Source organism: Hyperolius riggenbachi, chromosome 3, assembly GCF_040937935.1.
Source record: "Hyperolius riggenbachi isolate aHypRig1 chromosome 3, aHypRig1.pri, whole genome shotgun sequence".
Classification (NCBI taxonomy): Eukaryota; Metazoa; Chordata; class Amphibia; order Anura; family Hyperoliidae; genus Hyperolius; species Hyperolius riggenbachi.
In genome coordinates, this window is record NC_090648.1 from 34,321,360 (window position 1) to 34,336,006 (window position 14,647).

A 14,647-nucleotide genomic window follows, 5' to 3' on the forward strand; every position below is an offset into this window, starting at 1 on the left:
TCCTAGCTCCTCCTATTCCTTACAGTGTAGGGAGGAATCTGCACTGTCTAGTGATTTCTTAGGATGTCTGGGAAACAGTAAATTCGGGCGCCTGAGGCTAGTGGACAAATCGGGCGCCGCCATTCACTCCTATAATAAATATCGTTTAATGGGCGCCCGATAGGAAAAAAGGGCGCCGGTGAAAAATAACGTTTTAAAAGCGGCGCCCGGAGACCTAATGTTTTATTACTGCTTCTCATGATTACACATTATTTAATGATTTATACATTTTTAAATATTATTTTTAAACGAAAAACAGTACAATATTTTTTTTTCAAACATTATTTTTAAACGAAAAACAGTACATTTTTTTTTTTACATTATTTTTAAACGAAAAAACCAACAGGGGGGTCTTAGGTTTAGGCACCAACAGGGGGGTCTTAGGTTTAGGCACCAACAGGGGGGGACTTAGGTTTAGGCACCAACAGGGGGTCTTAGGTTTAGGCACCAAAAGGGGGGTCTTAGGTTTAGGCACCAACAGGGGGGTCTTAGGTTTAGGCACCAACAGGGGGGTCTTAGGTTTAGGCACCAACAGGGGGGTCTTAGGTTTAGGCACCAACAGGGGGGTCTTAGGTTTAGGCACTAACAGGGGGGTCTAGGGGTTAGGGGTAGGTACAGGGAGGGTTACTTAGGCACCAACAGGGGGGGTCTTAGGTTTAGGCATCAACAGGGGGGTCTAGGGGTTAGGGGTAGGTACAGGGAGGGTTACTTAGTAATTTTTTTTTTTAACGTTATTATACGTTTCAGTATTTAAACGAAAGATTAACGTTTTTACAATTGCCGATTTAATGCACATTATTTAATGATTTATAACTTTAAAAAACATTAATTTTAAACGAAATACAGTACAATACATTTTTAAACGTTATCCATGCTTATCGTTAAAAACCCGGCGCCCTTTTTTCCCAGCGCCCCTTTTTAACGTACGCGGATGTCTGAGACAGTTCTGCACGGATTTCTAAAAACCTACAAATAATTTGTCTCACACTCTTGATGGATCTGGCCCACAGAGCCCTCCTCTACTGGGCAACTAGTGACTCCCTGGAGGGAACTAAACACCGGCAGTTGCAAAGAATGACAGCTGGTAATTGTGAAAGAAGGCGGGGCGGGGCACAGTCCATTGAAGTTGCAAAATAGTATAGGTTGCGATATTTTTCATTACAATCAGTTCTCCAGTCACAGCACCCTCTACAGCACAAAGCGTTGTGAATAGTGTGGGTTTCGTTTACTACAACCTATGTGACCAGGCCCAGATTTACCTCACAGAAGCCTATAGGCACAGATGTCCTGGCACCCTAGACTCCGCCCTCCATGAACCACCCGCCGAACCATACTGCAAGTGTGCTGGCTGGCCTAGCTGTTACTTCTCTCTTACTTCCCTTGCCTGTCATAGGTATCTACAGGTGTCCCTTAGTGTTAGGTAGCTAGAGGCACTTCAGTATTAGGTAGCAAGAGGTGCCTATGACTTGTCAGAGGAATGCCGGGAGCAGGGTGAGTAACCACTCATTTACACTCCTATCAGGACTCTACATAGGGAAGGAGGAAGGCACATCGGGTAGGGGAGTGAGCCGTCTTTCCATTATCAGGTGCCTGTAGGCACGTGCCTACAGTGCCTTTTGGTAAATCCAGCCCTGTATGTGACACCAAGCAGTTGGAGAGGGTGCTGTTCACCCAATTACATCAGCAGAATTTCCCTATGAGGTTTCCTGCTGGGTCCGCTCAAGTAGACTAGCGGCCAAAGTGCAGACGTTTAAACTCTTCATAATGATAAATATATGTAACTAGGCATGGCTATGTAGCTACAGACCTCGGGGCCCTGATGTGGAATTTGGACTGCCCACCACCTCGTTCTATTCCTACATTAAATAATATGCTCCCTCACACCCCAGCAGTGATGTAGGGGCCATGGTTGCCACAGCGACCAGGCCCGTATTCCTGGGGGGCCCGCTTGTCCTCCCAGAAGTTCCTCCTCCGCCCCTGGTGCTCCCGGTCCTCCCCGCTGCATGTCTCTGGTCTGATAATGGCATCTCCCCGCCCTGGTGAGGGTGTGTCCAGGCTGCCTGCGCTGCACGCCCTCTGCATCTCCAGCCTCTCAGGTTGCAGTTGACGAGCGGATCGGCCGATACCCAATGAGAAGGCAGTCTGTGAGGACCCCACATGTCGGCCTTCACGTGTGCCTGTTGGAAGGAGTCGTGCTGGTGCACAGTGGATGGCTGCAGCCCACACATTCCACAGACGAGATGTGTGCTAACAGAAAGCGGTGTGCATTCTATCTGTGTGCATTCTAGTGTATTGACATCTTGTTTCTGGTATCCAGTTCCACCACATAAAAGCAAAAGAGCATACATGTCAAACTCCTGCCCACGGGCCAAATCTGGCCCTCAGAGCCATTAAATTTGGCCCTCAAGTGAACACCAGGGAAACCATATGGGGGAGGGGGGAAGCCCTAAACACCAGGGAACTGTATAGAGGAGGGTGGGGGCCTATAGACACCTGGGGACTGTATAGGGGAGGGTGGGGTCCACTAGACACCAGGGGACTGTATAGGGGAGGGTGGGGTCCACTAGACATCAGGGAACTGTATATTCGGAGAGAGGGGGGCCACTAGACACCTGGGGACTGTATAGGGGAGGGATGGGGCCACTAGACACCAGGGGACTGTATAGGGGAGGGTGGGGTCCACTAGACACCAGGGGACTGTATAGGGGAGGGTGGGGTCCACTAGAAACCAGGGAACTGTATTGGGGAGGGTGGGGTCCACTAGACACCAGGGGACTGTATAGGGGAGGGTGGGGTCCACTAGACACCAGGGAACTGTATAGGGGAGGGTGGGGTCCACTAGAAACCAGGGAACTGTATAGGGGAGGGATGGGGCCACTAGACACCAGGGAACTGTATAGGGGCGGGATGGAGCCACTAGACACCAGGGAACTGTATAGGGGAGGGATGGAGCCACTAGACACCAGGGAACTGTATAGGGGAGGGATGGGGCCACTAGACACCAGTGAACTGTTTAGGGGAGGGATGGGGCCACTAGACACCAGGGAACTGTATAGGGGAGGGATGGAGCCACTAGACACCAGTGAACTGTATAGGGGAGGGATGGGGCCACTAGACACCAGGGAACTGTTTAGGGGAGGGATGGGGCCACTAGACATCAGGGAACTGTGTAGGGGAGGGATGGGGCCACTAGACAACAGGGAACTGTATATTCGGAGAGAGGGGGGCCACCAGACACCAGGGAACTGTATAGGGGAGGGAGGAGGACCACTAGACACCAGGGAACTGTATAGGGGAGGGAGGAGGACCACTAGACACCAGGGAACTGTATAGGGAAGGGAGCGTGGGGCACTAGACACCAGGGAACAGTATAGGGAAGGGAGCGTGGGGCACTAGACAGCAGGGAACTGTATAGGGGAGGGATGGGGCCACTAGACACCAGGGAACTGTATAGGGGAGGGATGGGGCAACTAGACACCAGGGAACCGTATGGGGGAGGGATGGGGCCACTAGACACCAGGGAAATGTATAGGGGAGGGATGGGGACCACTAAACACCAGGGAACTGTATTGGGGAGGGTGTGGGCCTATAGACAGCAGGGAACTGTATAGCGGAGGGATGGGGTCACTAGACACCAGGGAACTGTATAGAGGAGGGATGGGGCCACTAGACACCAGGGAACTGTATTGGGGAGGGTGTGGGCCTATAGACAGCAGGGAACTGTATAGGGGAGGGATGGGGCCACTAGACACCAGGGAACTGTATAGGGGAGGGATGGGAACCACTAAACACCAGGGAACTTTATTGGGGAGGGTGTGGGCCTATAGACACCAGGGAACTGTATAGGGGAAGGATGGGGCCACTAGACACCAGGGAACTGTAAAGGGGAGGGATGGGGCCACTAGACACCTGGGAACTGTATTTGGGAGGGATGGAGCCACTATTATTATTATTATTATTATTTATTGTATTTATAAAGCGCCAACATATTACGCAGCGCTGAACATTAATTTAGGTTACAGACAATATTTAGGGGTGACATACAGCAATGTGACAATACAGGAATACAAGAAAACCAGATCACACAGCACAGTATGAGTACCAGGTAATGCTTAGTCAGTCACTGGATGGAGCATGGAGATTAGGCAAGTTAGGTTCACTCAGATGCATAGCATGGGTGCACAGTAATGGAGGTGCAAGATCAGGTAGGACACAAAAGGAGGAGGACCCTGCCCAAAGGCTTACAATCTAGAGGGAGAGGTAAGGACACGAATGGTAGGGGACCAGAGTTCAGCTGTAGGTTTAGAGCACTTGTGAGGGGTAGTAGGCCAGAGTGAAAAGGTGAGTTTTGAGGGCTTTCTTGAAGATGTTGAAGGAGGGGGCTGCCCTAATGGGCGGAGGTAGGGAGTTCCATAGTGTTGGAGCAGCTCTTGAGAAGTCCTGGAGGCGTGCATGGGACTGGGTGATTCGGGGGGCGGTTAGGCGAAGTTCATTGGAAGAGCGGAGTGAGCGGCTAGGTGTGTACCTCTGAGTAAGATCGGAAATGTAGGTTGGACAGGTTTTGTGGACAGATTTGTAGGTCAGACACAGTATCTTGAATCTGATTCTGGACTGGATAGGAAGCCAGTGGAGGGATTCTAGGAGGGGATCCGCCGTGGTGGAGCGATGGGAGCAGTGGATAATTCTGGCTGCCGCATTCATGATGGACTGCAGTGGGGCTGTTCGGGTCATAGGGAGACCAGACAGCAGGGCATTGCAGTAGTCAAGGCGGGAAATTATGAGGGCATGGATGAGGAGTTTGGTGGTGGCAGAGGTCAGGAAAGGGCGAATCTTACAGATGTTACGAAGGTGGAAATTGCAGGACTTTGTGAGGTTTTGGATGTGGGAAGTGAAGGAGAGTGCGGAGTCCAGGGTGACACCCAGACAGCGGGCTTGAGAGGTAGGGCGAATGGTAGTGTGGTTAACAGTGACATGCACATCTGGGAGGTTCGTGGATGGCCGGGGTGTGAAGATCATAAATTCCGTTTTGTCTAGATTTAGTTTCAGGAACCTAGCGGACATCCAGGAGGAGATGGCTGATAGGCAGGAGGAGACCTTGTCCATGGTAGTGGTGGATATGTCAGGGGTGTGGAGGTAGATCTGGGTGTCATCTGCATACAGATGATAGTTAAAACCCATGGAGGAGATAACCTTGCCAATGGAGGATGTGTATAGGGTGAACAGTAGGGGGCCAAGGACCGAACCTTGGGGGACTCCCACCGAGAGGTGGTTGGGGGTGGAAGAGGACTCATTGAAGGCAGTCGTGAAGGAGATGTTGGAGAGGTAGGATGAAAGCCAGGACAGGGCGAGATCATGAATGCCCAAGGACTGGAGGGACTGGAGGAGTAGGGGATGATCTACTGTGTCAAACGCTGCTGACAGGTCAAGGAGGAGGAGAATGGAGTATTTACCTTCAGCTTTAGCTAAGGCAAGGTCGTTGACCACTTTGGTGAGAGCAGTTTCGGTTGAGTGGGCAGGCCGAAATCCAGATTGCAGTGGGTCTAGCAGTGAGTTGGCATTGAGGTACTGGGTCAGGCGTTTGTGAACCAGGCGCTCAAGAAGTTTTGAGGCAAAGGGGAGGAGGGAGATAGGACGGTAGTTGGAGGGTAGCGAAGGGTCGAGGGAGGGTTTCTTGAGCAGGGGTAGTACAGTGGCCTGCTTGAAGTCTGAGGGGAAGGTGCCTGTGGATAGGGAGAGGTTGAACAGGGTAGTGAGGACTGGGGCCAATTCCGTGAAGTGAGGCTGGAGTAAATCGGACACCAGGGAACTGTATAGGGGTTGGAGGGGGGCCATTAGACACCAGGGGAATTTTATAAGGGAGGAAGGTGGCCAGTAGACATTGAGGTTGGCCCCCGAGTTGGTCGCATGAGTTGCACACCCTGTAATAGAGGATCTGTGAGATATACAAATAGTACTAAAATCTGTTTCTACTATTAATAGAAAATCTATCTCTAATACTGTATCTACTGTACAGGAACTGCACCCGTGCACCTTTCCCAGATCATGTGGCCATGTTGTATCATCAAACTCTGCATTCAATCATTATAATTGAATTGTTCAGATTTCTATGCCAAATATCGAGGCATGTATGGACATTGTCACCAGGCAAGATTAAAAAAAACCACAATCGACATCCCACAAGCGCCCAATGTCTCATCATGTTTACTTGGCGGGTTTGTAGCAGCTGCAAAGTGATTCCAGACACAAAAAAAACCCCAAAGATTGGTTAGCAGACGCAATGGAAGGCCACAGATTATCAGTAAGGCGTTCTTGAGCAAGACTCCCTAAAGGGGCCCATACACTTGCCCGATTTACCGCCGATAGCAGATTCGATCACTGTGATCGAATCTGCTGTGAAATCGATGCGCAAACGCTGACCGTTCGACCGGTTACAGCTCGAAAACGATCTCGTCGATCTGTCTGCGCAGAGAATTTCGCTCGATCGCCAGCGGGTCGGGAGTGCGTCGATAGCGGCGTTTGAATGTCCAACCGGCGCTAGCAGCAATACATTACCTGTTCCGCCGGCGCCTGTCCCCGCGGTCCCTTCTCCGCGCTGGGCTCCGGCTGGCTTCACTTACTTCCTTCCGGGGGAAGTTTAAACAGTAGAGCGCCTTCTACTGTTTAAACTTCCCCCGACAGGAAGTAAAGTGAAGCTGGAGCCCAGAGCGGAGAAGAGACAGCGGAGACTGGGGGACTCGCGCCGGCCGGATCAGGTAATGTATGCAGGGGGGCGGCAGCACCTCCACAGATTGTGAATCGGTTTCATAGTGAAATCGATTCAAAATCTGTTTGCAGTGTAGGCAGCCAGTAGATCCCTCTTCGATCAGATTAGATCACAGAGGGATCTATCTGCTGGTTGATCTGGTGGCATAATCGACCAGTGTATGGCTGCCACACTAGTGGCTGCCTCGCAAGTGCTTTGAGTCCGGCAGGAGAAAAGCGCTGTACAAATATTGTAGTTATTATGTGTAAATGAGTCCCTGTCCTGATATTCTGCAGCACAGAGCGTCATATCAGTCCGGGTCTGCACAGTAAGCCTCTCTGATGTCTGTTATGTTTTGGTAGCAACGTCTTTGGCAGGTTCGTGCAACATGAGGGCCGACAGACGCTGACAGCACTATACATACACAAAACAATGCTATTATACAATACATGAAATAACAGCGACATACATACACAAAGCAACAGTACTATTACTACACAGGCATTATACTGGAAACACATAAAGAAGAATTGTAGAGAAAATAACGTAATGAATGAGATTGGGGTTGTTTTTTTTTTTTTTTACAGTTTTTTAAAGGGAATCTGAAGTGAAAATAAACTTATGATATAATGATGTGTATGTGTAGGACAGCTAAAAAATAGAACATTAGGAGCAGAGACTTGAGTCTAATATTGTTTTCAGTACAGGAAGAGTTAAAGTGAACCTCCAGACTAAAAATCTACTCAGCAGCACTGAAAAGGCTTGGTGTTTCTTAAACAGTTTCACAGCATCAGAACTTTGTATTTCTTACCCAAGCATCATTTTTAGCTGCACAGAAGCTAAGCTCCGCCCCATCAAAGAAAACTGCCTGGGCATTTTTCCCCTGATGCTGTGCAAAGCATGATGGGATTTCTGATGTTTTTGTTCTCATGAAATCACAAACCTTTGCCTGTTCTTTTAAAACAGGGTGGGTAAGAGATTATACTACCTATCTATTGTAATTAAGATAACTAATGTAACTTAATGACAGTATGTTTGTTTATGCTGAAGTTCCTCTTTAAGAAACCCCAGTTGTTATCAATGCAAAATAGCTTCACTGAGCTCTCCACCACTTTCAAAGTGGCAGAGAGCTCTGTCTTCTGAAGCTTATTATCACAACTGTCTGTCACTATATTTTCTTTTTCTCTGCCAGAGGACAGGTCAATAGTTCACAAGACTGCTCTGTAAAATTATTTAGAATGCTGAGTAGTGTGTAAACTGCAAATATTAGAGGATGATGCAATGTTATAAAAAACACTATATAACTGAAATAAAAATATGATATTTTCTTTGCTTCTAATGTTCTATTAACTATCCGTACTACACAACCAATTTATTATATCATAATTTTTTTTCTGCTTCAGCTACTCTTTAATATTGAAATGATTTAGCCAGAATTCTACTGTCAGTAGAAAAGATCTCTGGTCACCTAGAAGGCTCGGGGGGGGGGGGGGGGGGGGGGGCGATTGCACATAATAAATAGCTTAGGCTAGAATTCAATGGGAGGGCGAAGCTACATACCAATATACAGCGGTATATAGATACAGAAAGTGTTCCCGATGCTGAAACCAGGATAATTACCCTAAAAGTGAGTATCCTGAATAATTTACTGCATTTTACTACTGCAGCCAAATAGACCAGCAGGGCTGCCAGGGAACTGGGATTGTTAAACAGGAAATAAATATGGCAGCCTCCTTATCCCTCTCACTTCAGTTGTCCTTTTATACAAGATCCCCTACAAACCAACTCCCCTAGTCACATAGATGAAAAAGCTGAAAACATTTTTAGGTCATTCAAGCGCCCCGAATATCAGCCAGTAGAATATCAGTCAATTTCTAAGCTTTGAAAGTGGAAATTACGATTGTAAAATATCGGTATATAATACAGAAATTTGGATTGGCAGAACGATTTATAGAATGATCGTTTGTCAATTAGCTACATTAACAGAGGGCCGGCCCTACCATGAAGCAGACTGAATCACATGTTTCAGGACCGCAGACTGGAGGGGGCAGCGTCAGCTATACACTCAGCTGATCTTTTTCAGTCTCTCCCTCTGCTCTGCTGCTTCTACCTGACTCAGAGCACAGAGCTTGCCTGGTGTGCGTATGTGTGTGCATATGTGTGTGTGTCTGTGCGGGCATATGTGTGTGTGTCTGTGCGTATGTGTGCGTGTCGGCGTGCGTGCGCAGGCACTTAGCTGTTTCCCTGGAGGGTGACATCCTCACAAGTTTGCTTCAGGCAGCAAAGAGAACCTGCCCTGCATTAATGACACTAGATTTAATCGATCGTACAGTCCATCATTTAGCATATTGTGCCGTTAATGGCCACCTTTACAGTTATTGCACTTCTCTTGCCTGTTACGTAATTGTATGTGTGCCTGTCTGTGCAAAAAACAATTCCTGGAACGGCCTATGTCGTACATGGCGCATAAACCCAGTGGCTTAACTAAGGAGCTGTGGGCCCCGATGCAAGTATTACAATGGGGCCCCCCAAGCACTCTATACATAGCAATTGCAACGGCACACCAAAACCTGCCAATGGCAACTACAGTGTCAGAGGTGCAAGAAGGGGATGGGAAATAGCTTGTTAATGATTACTACTGTTCAAAGTATCTATAGAAGTGATTATTATAAGCACAGGACCAATAGAGAGCTGATACTGTAGTTGAGGGAGGGCCCTTTGGGGCACTTCTGGCCCAAGGGCCCCGATGCGGTCGCAACCTCTCCAACCCCTATTGCTACACCCCTGCATAAACCTGATTCTATTGTCTTGTTTGGACCATCCAGGCCTTTGGTGATGCTGCCATTGAATTTCCATCCTGAAGTTTTGGCATGTCACGTGACATCACATGATACAGGAGAAGCCCAGTATGGAAGTGACTGACAGCCAGCGGGTGAGTCCATCCAGGAGAAGGCAGAGTGGACCCAACCCTGGAGGAGGTAATAAACCTACCCACCACCAGCCACAGCTGTACTACTCTGCATGGGGGGGATCACGAAGGGTCTCATGGCGGCCACACAGTTTAAGGGTGGAGGAGGGACATAGTGTTGGCAGCACTTGCTATGAGGGGTCATCGTGTTGCCACGTTACATGACCGCTGGAGGCTGAGTCCCCTAGCTTGAGGGCTCACAGCAGGAAGGGGAGAAGGTCCCATCAGAGTGTCACTAGAGAGTCCTCATGTTTGCTTCCGATCATTTGAGTACCACTTCACCCCAAAGGGGTTTTTCACCGGACAAGAGTGATTATCACCTTTCAGTGCTCATCCCTTTCATTTGCCAATAGCTTAATCACTACTAATCACAATGAAATGATATGTATCTTGTTTTTTTCACCACCAATTGGGCTTTTTGGGGTTGATATTTGTTTTCAGTAATTACTTTATTTTCTATGCATTTTAAAGGGAAAAACAAGGAAAAAATGAAAAAATACACTATGGCCCTTATGCAATTCACCTTTTCACCTGAGTTTTCTCCTAGGTGATATTTTTAAACTTGTGAATAAAATGCCTTTTAAGCCACCAGAAAGCAAGTAAATACTCAAAAAGGTTTTTTTTAATACTTTTTCTACTACTTTTTTAGTTGAAAAGTGCTGAAAAGTTATTTTAACCTCCTGAGCGGTATGGACGAGCTCAGCTCGTCCATCACCGCCGGAGGCTGCCGCTCAGGCCCTGCTGGGCCGATTTTTATCAAATAAAAAGCAGCACACGCAGCCGGCACTTTGCCAGCCGCGTGTGCTGCCTGATCGCCGCCGCTCTGCGGCGATCCACCGCGAGCAGCGGCGAAAGAGGGTCCCCCCAGCCGCCCGAGCCCTGCGCAGCCGGACAAATCAGTTCAGGCCAGCGCTAAGGGCTGGATCGGAGGCGGCTGACGTCAGGACGTCGGCTGACGTCCATGACGTCACTCCGCTCGTCGCCATGGCGACGAGAAAAGCAAAACAAGGAGGGCCGCTCATCGCGGCCCTTCTTGTTACTTCTGATCGCCGGAGGCGATCAGAAATATGCAACAGGAGCGCCCTCTAGTGGGCTTTCATGCAGCCAACTTTCAGTTGGCTGCATGAAATAGATTTTTTTTTTATAAAAAAAAAAAAACCTCCCGCAGCCGCCCTGGCGATCTCAATAGAACGCCGGGGAGGTTAACCTCCCTGGCGGTAAGCCCGTGCTGAGCTCGGGCTATGCCGCCGGAAGGCACCGCTCAGGCCCCGCTGGCCCGATTTGCATATTTTTTTTTTTTTACTACACGCAGCTAGCACTTTGCTAGTTGCATGTGCAATCCGATCGCCGCCGCTCCCCGCCGATCCGTCGCGCCGCAAGCCCCACCCCCACCCCCAGACCCCGTGCGCTACCTGGCCAATTAGTGCCAGGCAGCGCTGTGGGGTGGATCGGAGTCCCCTTTGATGTCACGACATCGGTGACGTCATCCTGCCCGTCGCCATGGCGACGGGGGAAGCCCTCCAGGAGATCCCGTTCTTTGAACGGGATCTCCTGATCTCTGATCGCCGGAGGCGATCGGAGGGGCCGGGGGGATGCCGCTGAGCAGCGGCTATCGTGTAGTGAGACCTTGTCTCGCTACATGGAAAAAAAAACCCGGCTTTGCTGTCCCCTGGCGGATTTTGATAAACCGCCAGGAGGGTTAAATTGAAGATGCAAAATTATCTCCCAGGAGAAAACCCAGGTGAAAAAGAGAATTGCATATTGCCCTATTTCTCCAATTTCATCCCATATAGTTTTAATATAAACACTGCTACTGTGTATAAAACCCACACATTGTATCTGCCCATTTGTCCTGGTTACCACAAGATTTTAATTATGTCCCTAGTACAAAGTATGGTGACAATATATCATTTGGAAATAAAGGTGTTTTTTTGTATGGTGTTTTAATCTCAAGTGCACGTGCACGGGAACGCATGTGCATGCGTGGGAGTGCACACGCAGCAGTGTGCACGTGCGATGGGTGCACATGCGCGCAGCGGCACTGTTTGACTTCTAAAAACGTCCTGGAGCCATTAAAGGGGAACTGAAGTAAGAGGTATACGGAGGCTGCCATATTTATTTCCTTTTAATCAATACCAGTTGCCTGGAAGCCCTGCTGAGCTATTTCTCTGCAGTAGTATCTGAATAACACCAGAAACAAGCATGCAGCTAGTCTTGTCAGATCTGACTTTAAAGTGAATGTTTACCGCTATCCAAATAAAAAAGTCAGATACTCACCTAAGGAGAGGGAAGGCTCGGTCCTAATGAGACTTCCCTCTCCTCTCCCGGTGCCCGGTCCCGCGCAGGATCCCCCGTAGCAGTATTCGACCAGTTCGGTCAAATACCGCCACTTCTGCAGTCGAAGGGATGTTTCGGGAGCACTCGGGCTCCGGAAGACAGGCCGCTCCATACTACGCATGCGCGAGCGCCCTCTATGACGCAATCGCGCGTGCGTAGTATGGAGCGGCCCGTCTTCGGAAGCCCAAGTGCTCCCGAAGACCTCCGAAGTCCCTGCGGCGGCGGACGCGAACGGGGGAGCCAGCGCAGCACCGAGGGCACCGGTAGAGGAGAGGGAAGGCTCATTAGGACCGATCCTTCCCTCTCCTGAGGTAAGTATCTGACTTTTTTATTTTGATAGCGGTACCCATTGGCTTTAAAGTCTGAAACACCTGATCTGCTGCATGCTTGTACAGGGGCTATGGCTAATAGTATTAGAGGCAGAGGATCAGCAGGGCTGCCAGGCAACTGGTATTGCTTAAAAGGAAATAAACATGGCAGCCTCCATATACTTCTCTCTTCAGTTCCCCGTTAAGCACAGATTATGTCTATCCAGGTTTGTATACTTTGCATATCGTGTCACAGCGTGGATCCGGAGCCCTGCTTTAATGCAGATAGGCAGGCAGGCTGCCAGATACACAGATGTAATGCATTATGTGTGAAACTTCTCACCTGCCAAATGATTTTTAGATAAGTGTTGGAAGTGCCATGTATCAGTAAATACCTTCTGTTGTTCTTTACACTGCCAAAAGAATTGTTATTCTGTCCAGCCAATCAAAGCAGTCCAACAGCACAGTGAGTGTAACCAGCTCTGTGACCTCACTTTGTTCCCCCTGCAGTTTATCGCCACAGTGTGGTCACAGCCCCGCCCCCAGCCTGCTCAACGGATACTAATGAAGCAATCATTCTACTCTCCCATGCGATCATACAGCTGGCACTATAGAATGGGCAGCACAGTGGCATAGTGGTTAGCACGCTTGACTTGCAGCGCTGGGTCCCCGGCTCATATTCCAGCCAGGTCAACACCTACATGGAGTTTGTGGCTGGGTGCACACTTGTCAGTGCGTGAAACGTTGCGCTTTCTGTCATGTGTATTTTTGTGCGTTTTACGTATTCCCGCGTTTATCCTGCCTTTTTCTTGCATTTTTTATTTATGCGTTTTTATGCAAATCACTAGGAAGTCAACAGGAAGCGGAAATACATTATGAAACATATTTAAAAAAAAAAACGCATGCAAAATGCACTGAAACGCAATACCTCTGCGTCACCATTGACTTTTATTATGTGCGTTTTTGTAAAATATGCAACAAAACCAGTGTTTTTAAAAACGCATATTACAAAACGCATACACATGGCCCATTGACTAACATTATACGCATAAACGCTGCTTTTTATGCAACATTAGCGTTTCTGCCTAGTGTGTTCCCTGCCTGTATGTTCTCCCCGTCTCTGCATGGGTTTCCTCCAAGCACTCTGGTTTCCCCCAGTCTAAAAACATACAGATAAGTTCACTGGCTTCCCCCTATTTTGTCCCTGGACTACACTACACAATACATACACTGCATGATATAGACCAGTGATGGCTAACCTTGGCACTCCAGCTGTGACAAAACTACAAATCCCATCATGCCTCTGCCTCCCCGAGTTATGCTTAGAGCTGTCACAGTATTGCAATGCCTGATGGGACTTGTAGTTCCACCACAGCTGGAGTGCCAAGGTTAGCCATCACTGATATAGACATAGGTCTAGGGTAGGGATTCCTTTTCACAAACGGATCATCAGGGGGCTCTGTATGGCTGATATTGCGGTGAAACCCCTCCCACAGTGTGATGTCAGGACCATGGTGCTGACGGTTTCCTGTCTGTGAACCTCATTGCATTGTGGGAAATAACAGCTGTTTACAGCTGGGTCCAACTACCTAAAAAGCAATCAGCATCTCCTTCCACTGACATCACCTGCCAGCAGTAAAAATGTCACCATGTAATACATGTCAGAATGTAAATCAGGGAGAGAAAAGATTTAACAATGGGCAAACACTGACTAATCATTTATACATAATTATTGTAAAAATGAAACACTTTTTATTACATTTTTTTCACTGGAATTACTCATTTAAAGCCAATGTTATCATTTCCATGTAGTATGAGGACCAACTGATTTTTTTTTTTTTTAATGCTATGAACAGATTGTGTAAATAAGCTCTCATATGACATGGAGGTGCTTGGCCAATCAAAATTGGATGTGTGTATGCCCCCTAAGGGAAGGCCTGACTTGACCAGGCACTGGGAAAGCTTGTCCAACTGGGTGTAGGATTTTTTTTTTTAAATCAGACATAATAACATGTTTATCTTTTTGTTTTGAAATTTCTACCCTACGTCACCTGATGAATTGGGGACGGTCAGAAAATTTCCAATTTCCGACTTTCTGAACACAAATTGGCTTTCCGCATCGGTAATTGGAAATCGGAAATCGGCTGCGGAAATCGATGGCATAGTGGTTAGCGCTCTTGCCTTGCAAGCGCTGGGTCCCCGGTTCAAAGCCCAGCCAGGTCAACATCTGCAAGGGGTTTGTATGTTCTCCCC